The sequence below is a fragment of the Olea europaea genome, unplaced genomic scaffold (assembly GCF_002742605.1).
Source record: "Olea europaea var. sylvestris unplaced genomic scaffold, O_europaea_v1 scaffold1133, whole genome shotgun sequence".
Lineage (NCBI taxonomy): Eukaryota > Viridiplantae > Streptophyta > Magnoliopsida > Lamiales > Oleaceae > Olea > Olea europaea.
This window is the reverse complement of record NW_019228713.1, coordinates 206,197-211,750: the sequence shown is the minus strand read 5'-3', so window position 1 is coordinate 211,750 and position 5,554 is coordinate 206,197.

The window sequence follows — 5,554 nt, the reverse complement described above, 5'->3', positions numbered from 1 at the left end:
TGATATCTACTCTTGTCACTTGAGTTTTTTCTCAGAAGTCTATTATAGGGGGGAGGAGGTACATCAAAGGGAACAAGTAGCATGTGCAAGCTATCGTAGGCAACATCTACCTTTGTCCCTGCCATGGCTGGGACGCGTCCCGGACATGGCCTGCACACCGTGTGCTAGAACCTGCCTAGAAATGGCTGTCCCTACAGCATCCTCGACATGGCCTGCAAATCGTGTCCCAAAAACTGCCTAAAAATGCCCAAAAATCAGGCTGCATCCTTGCCGCGGCCAGGACGCGTCGCAAACATAGCTTGCAAATTGTGCCCAAAAACTGCCCAAAAATGAGTAAAATTAGGTCGCTTCCCTGCCGTGGCCTGGAAGCACCCCAGACAAGGCCAGTACACCGTGTCTCAGAAACTCCCCAAAAATGCCTGAAAATCAGGCTGCATCCTTGCCGCGGCCAGGACGCGTCGCAAACATAGCTTGCAAATTGTGCCCAAAAACTGCCCAAAAATGAGTAAAATTAGGTCGCTTCCCTGCCGTGGCCTGGAAGCACCCCAGACAAGGCCAGTACACCGTGTCTCAGAAACTCCCCAAAAATGCCTGAAAATCAGGTTGCGTCCCTACCGTGGCCAGGACGCATCATGGACATGGCCTGAACATTGTTTCCCAGAAACTGATTCGAAATGCTTGAAAATCAAGTTGCCTCTCCACCGCATAATGGACATGGCCTGCACACCGTGTTGTAGAAATTGCCTGAAAAAGCTTGAAAATCAGGCTGCTTCTCCGTCGCGACCAGGATGCATCCCGGACATAGCCTGCACACCATGTCCCAGAAACTACCAAGAAATGCCTGAAAATCAGGTTGCGTCCCTACCGTGGCCAGGACGCATCATGGACATGGCCTGAACATTGTTTCCCAGAAACTGATTCGAAATGCTTGAAAATCAAGTTGCCTCTCCACCGCATAATGGACATGGCCTGCACACCGTGTTGTAGAAATTGCCTGAAAAAGCTTGAAAATCAGGCTGCTTCTCCGTCGCGACCAGGATGCATCCCGGACATAGCCTGCACACCATGTCCCAGAAACTACCAAGAAATGCCTGAAAATCAGGTTGCGTCCCTACCGTGGCCAGGACGCATCATGGACATGGCCTGAACATTGTTTCCCAGAAACTGATTCGAAATGCTTGAAAATCAAGTTGCCTCTCCACCGCATAATGGACATGGCCTGCACACCGTGTTGTAGAAATTGCCTGAAAAAGCTTGAAAATCAGGCTGCTTCTCCGTCGCGACCAGAATGCATCCCGGACATGACCTGTACACCGTGTCCCAAAAAATGCCCAGAATGCCTGGCTACGTGCCTACGTCCCTAACATGGCCGGCAAATCGTGCTACCTTCGTACGCCTAAAAATCTACCTACGTCCCTATCATGGCAAGGAGGCGTATCGGATATGACCTGCCCAACGTTCACCAGAAATGTCGAGAAATGCCTAAAAATCAGGCCGAACCCCTATTGTGTCACGGAATTGACCTGCACACTATCCTAGAAAATGCCTAAAATTACCTGGAAAATAGGCTGCAACCCTGCCACGATCAAGACCTGTCCCGAACAAGGCGTACACATTGTGCCCAGACATGCATTGCACATCGTGCCCAGAAACTGTTGAGAAATGCCTGAAAATTAGGCTGCGTCCCTATTGTGGCTCGAACACGTCCTTGATATGGCTTACATACCATGTCCCAAAAACTTCCTAGAAATGCCTGGAAATGATGATGCGTCCCTGTCGTGTCCTGGACATGGCCTGTACACCGTGTCCCAGAAACTGCCTAGAAATGCCAGGAAGGACACGACCTGGACTCTTCCCGAACATGACCTGTACTCCCTGCCCAGAAACTGCCCAGAAATTCCTATAAGTCAGGCTACGACCCTGCCTTGGCCTGGACACATCCTGAACATGGCCTACACACCGTGTTCTAGAAACTATCTAGAAATAACTGAAAATCAGGCTGCGTCCTGGACATGTCATGTTTACTGTGTCCTATAAATTGCCTAGAAATTCCTGAAAATTTGGCTGCATCCCTACCACGTCCAGGACGCATCCCAGACATGACCTGCACATCGCACCCACAAACTGCCTAGAAATACCTGAAAATCAGGCTACATCCGTGGGTAGGACGCATCCTGAACATGGCCTGCACATCACATCCTAGAAACTACCTAGAAATGCCTGAAAATCAGGCTGTGCCCCTACCGCATCCTGGACATGGCCTATACACCGTGTCCTAGAAACTGCCTAGAAAAGCTTTGAAATCAGGTTGCTTCCCTATCGCGACTAGGACGCATCCCTAACATGGAGTGGCAAAGTGCCTGTATCCCTAACATGGCCAGCAAATCATCCTACCTTCGTGTGCCTAAAAATCTACCTACGTCTTTGTCATGGCCAGAACATATCCCAAATAGGACCTGCACACCATGTACCAAAAATGTCGAGAAATACATGGAAATTAGACAGCGTCCCTACCGCGTCATGGACATGGCCTACACATCGTGTCCTAGAAACTACCTATAAAAGCCTGAAAAATAGGCTACGAACTTACCACGGTCGGGATGTGACCCGAACAAGGCTTGCACACCTTGCCCAGACATGCCTTGCACACCATGTCTAGAAACTTCCCAAGAAGCCTGAAAATCAGGCTGTGGCCCTGTCGTGGCCCGGATGCATCCCGGATATGGCTTGCACACCGTGTCCCAGAAACTGCATTGAAATGCCAAAAAATAAGGTTGTGACCCTACCACGTCTTGGACATGGCCTGTTCACCATGTCCAAGAGACTCCCTAGAAATGCTTGAAAATTAGGCTGCATCCCGGATATGTCCTGCACACCGTGTCCTAGAAATAGCCTAGAAATGCTTAAAAATCAGGCTGCGTCTTGGACATGGCCTGCACACCATGTCCCAAAAACTGCCTAGAATTGCTTGGAAATCACGCCGCGTCCGGGATGCAGCCAAGACTCTTCCCAAACATGGCCTGCACTTCGTACCCAGAAACTACCCGAAAATGCCTATAAATTAGGCTACGTCCCTGTCGTGGCCCAGGCGCTTCCTGAACATGGCCTGCACACCATGTCCCAGAAACTACCAAGAAATGCCTGAAAATCAGGCTGCATCCCGAACATGTCCTATTCATCGTGTCCTAGAAACTGCATAGACATGCCTAAAAATTTGGCTACGTCCTTGGGCGTGGCCTACACACCATGTGCCATAAACTGCCTAGAAATGCCTAGAAATCTGCCCGCGTCCTGGGCATGGCCTGCACACCGTGTCCCAAAAATGCCAAAAAATGTACCTGCGTCCCTGACATGGCCTGCACACCTTGTCCCAGAACTTGCCTAGAAATGCCTAAAACGTGCTCGCATCCCTACCATGGTTTGCACATCGTATGCCTGAAGGTGCCTAAGAATGCTTGAAATTGTGCTTGTGTCCCTGCTACTGCTAGGACACGGCGCTGCGTTCGTGTCACATGATGAGCAAAAGTAAGCCTCACGATGTTTTATCGATGGATGGTTGTAGGGAACATAAAATGATCGCTTGATAGAAGTTTATCGTTCAAATTTAAAACATTTTGAGTTATTTCCACCCCCATTTCACCTTCCTCCTACCCCGTCCCCTATTTTCGTTCATGCATCAACGTGTGAATCGAAATTGTTTTCAACAAAAGAGCAATTGCTCCTCAAATATTTGATGATAACGAGCCTCCAGTGATTTTTGGGGATTTTTCCCATCCGTTTTCCATTTTTTTCCATTTTTCCCTATTTTTAAAAATTTAAAATATTTTTTGATCGAAAATATTTTTTTCGAGACCCCATTCAACATACTTTCATTACCAAAATTTTTTCTAAAAAATCATCACCGAAAATCCTACAAAAAATGGAAAAGAAATAGTATGATTCCTTAGCCCTTTGATATCTACTCCTATCACTTGGGTTTTTTCTCAGAAGTCTATTATAGGGGAGAGGGATGCGTGAAAAGGAACAAGCAGCATGTGCAAGCTCTTGTAGGGAGTAACTGCCTAAGGGTAGCTTGTGTCCCTTTAAACTTTGGAGCCTTGGGGACCGACACATGCCAACTCGAGCAAGTTTTCCATCTGACGATGGTGCTTCTCCGGTGATACTTGCGGCCTACGTTGGCTTGGTACCGGATGTTGCTCGTTTGCAAGACGGTAGGACCAAGATGTGGGCACCAAAAGAAACATTGTCTAGCATGCGGTATGGGTGCGGCTCACAGGGCATTACAGTAAGTGCTCGCGACTGTGATATGTCATCACATTCTGAACTTCGACGGCACGATTCAACCCCCTTGCCAACGTAGGCTTCTCACTCGTGTGCCTAAAAGTACCGAATCCATCTCGATCTTTCCCCAATCCATCCTTCGCTTGCCTCCCATGGAGGGATAAGCAAAACATCAGCATCAAAGAAAACGTTGTTCGAAGCATGCTGTGCCCTTCGGGCACGACATGTTGGGCAATGTAGCAGGTGTTCATGATCACGATCATCGTTGCACGATAAATTTCAATTGGTTTCTCGATAATCTCTTACTGTGCGTAGTGGGACATGCTCCGACTCAGCTCGTCGCTTGTTTGTGAACTTTTGGGTTGGTGAAAATGCGTGAGCTTTGCTTGGACATCGTGTGCATAAAGCACATCAATTACTATCCGTGTGTTTGAGTACATTGGATCCCTACTCTGGCAGCGACGACATACTTCTCACGCCTGTTCATTGGGTGCTTGAATTCCACATTTGGTCATCTCCATCTCGATTCCCTGTGCTGTATGCCCATTGCGATGGCATCTCTTTGCCTAAAATGACCTTATTTTGCTCGAAGTCGCGAGTTACATCTACGGTCGAAGGTGAATCAAAAAGTATACGTCGTTTTTCACGACGACGTGCTCGAATTCTTGAATGTGGATTACTGAGTGAGTACGAGGACGCAGATCCTCTGATTACCCATGCGAACGATGTTCTTCCTCATCCTAGACCTTCATCCGTGCGATGTCGGCATCGAAGAGGAATGCTTCTTAGTTGATCCTGCTAGTAGTCATATGCTTGTCTTAAAGATTAAACCATGCATGTGTAAGTATGAATTAATTCAGACTGTGAAACTGTGAATGGCTCATTAAATTAGTTATAGTTTGTTTGATGGTAGCTGCTACTCTGATAATCGTAGTATTTCTAGATCTAATGTGTGCAACAAAACTCGACTTCTAGAAGGGATGCATTTATTAGATAAAAGGTTGACGTGGGCTTCTCCCGTTGCTAGGATGATTCATGATAACTGGATGGATCGTATGGCCCTCGTGCCGGAGATGCATCATTCAAATTTTTACCCTATCAACTTTCGATGGTGGGATAGTGGCCTACTATGGTAGTGACGGGTGATAGAGAATTAGGGTTTGATTTCGAAGATTGTCCCTTTTGTTGACGATGCACTCCTGGCCTTAACTGGTCGGGTCGTGCCTCCGGTGCTGTTACTTTGAAGAAATTAGAGTACTCAAAGCAAGCTTAC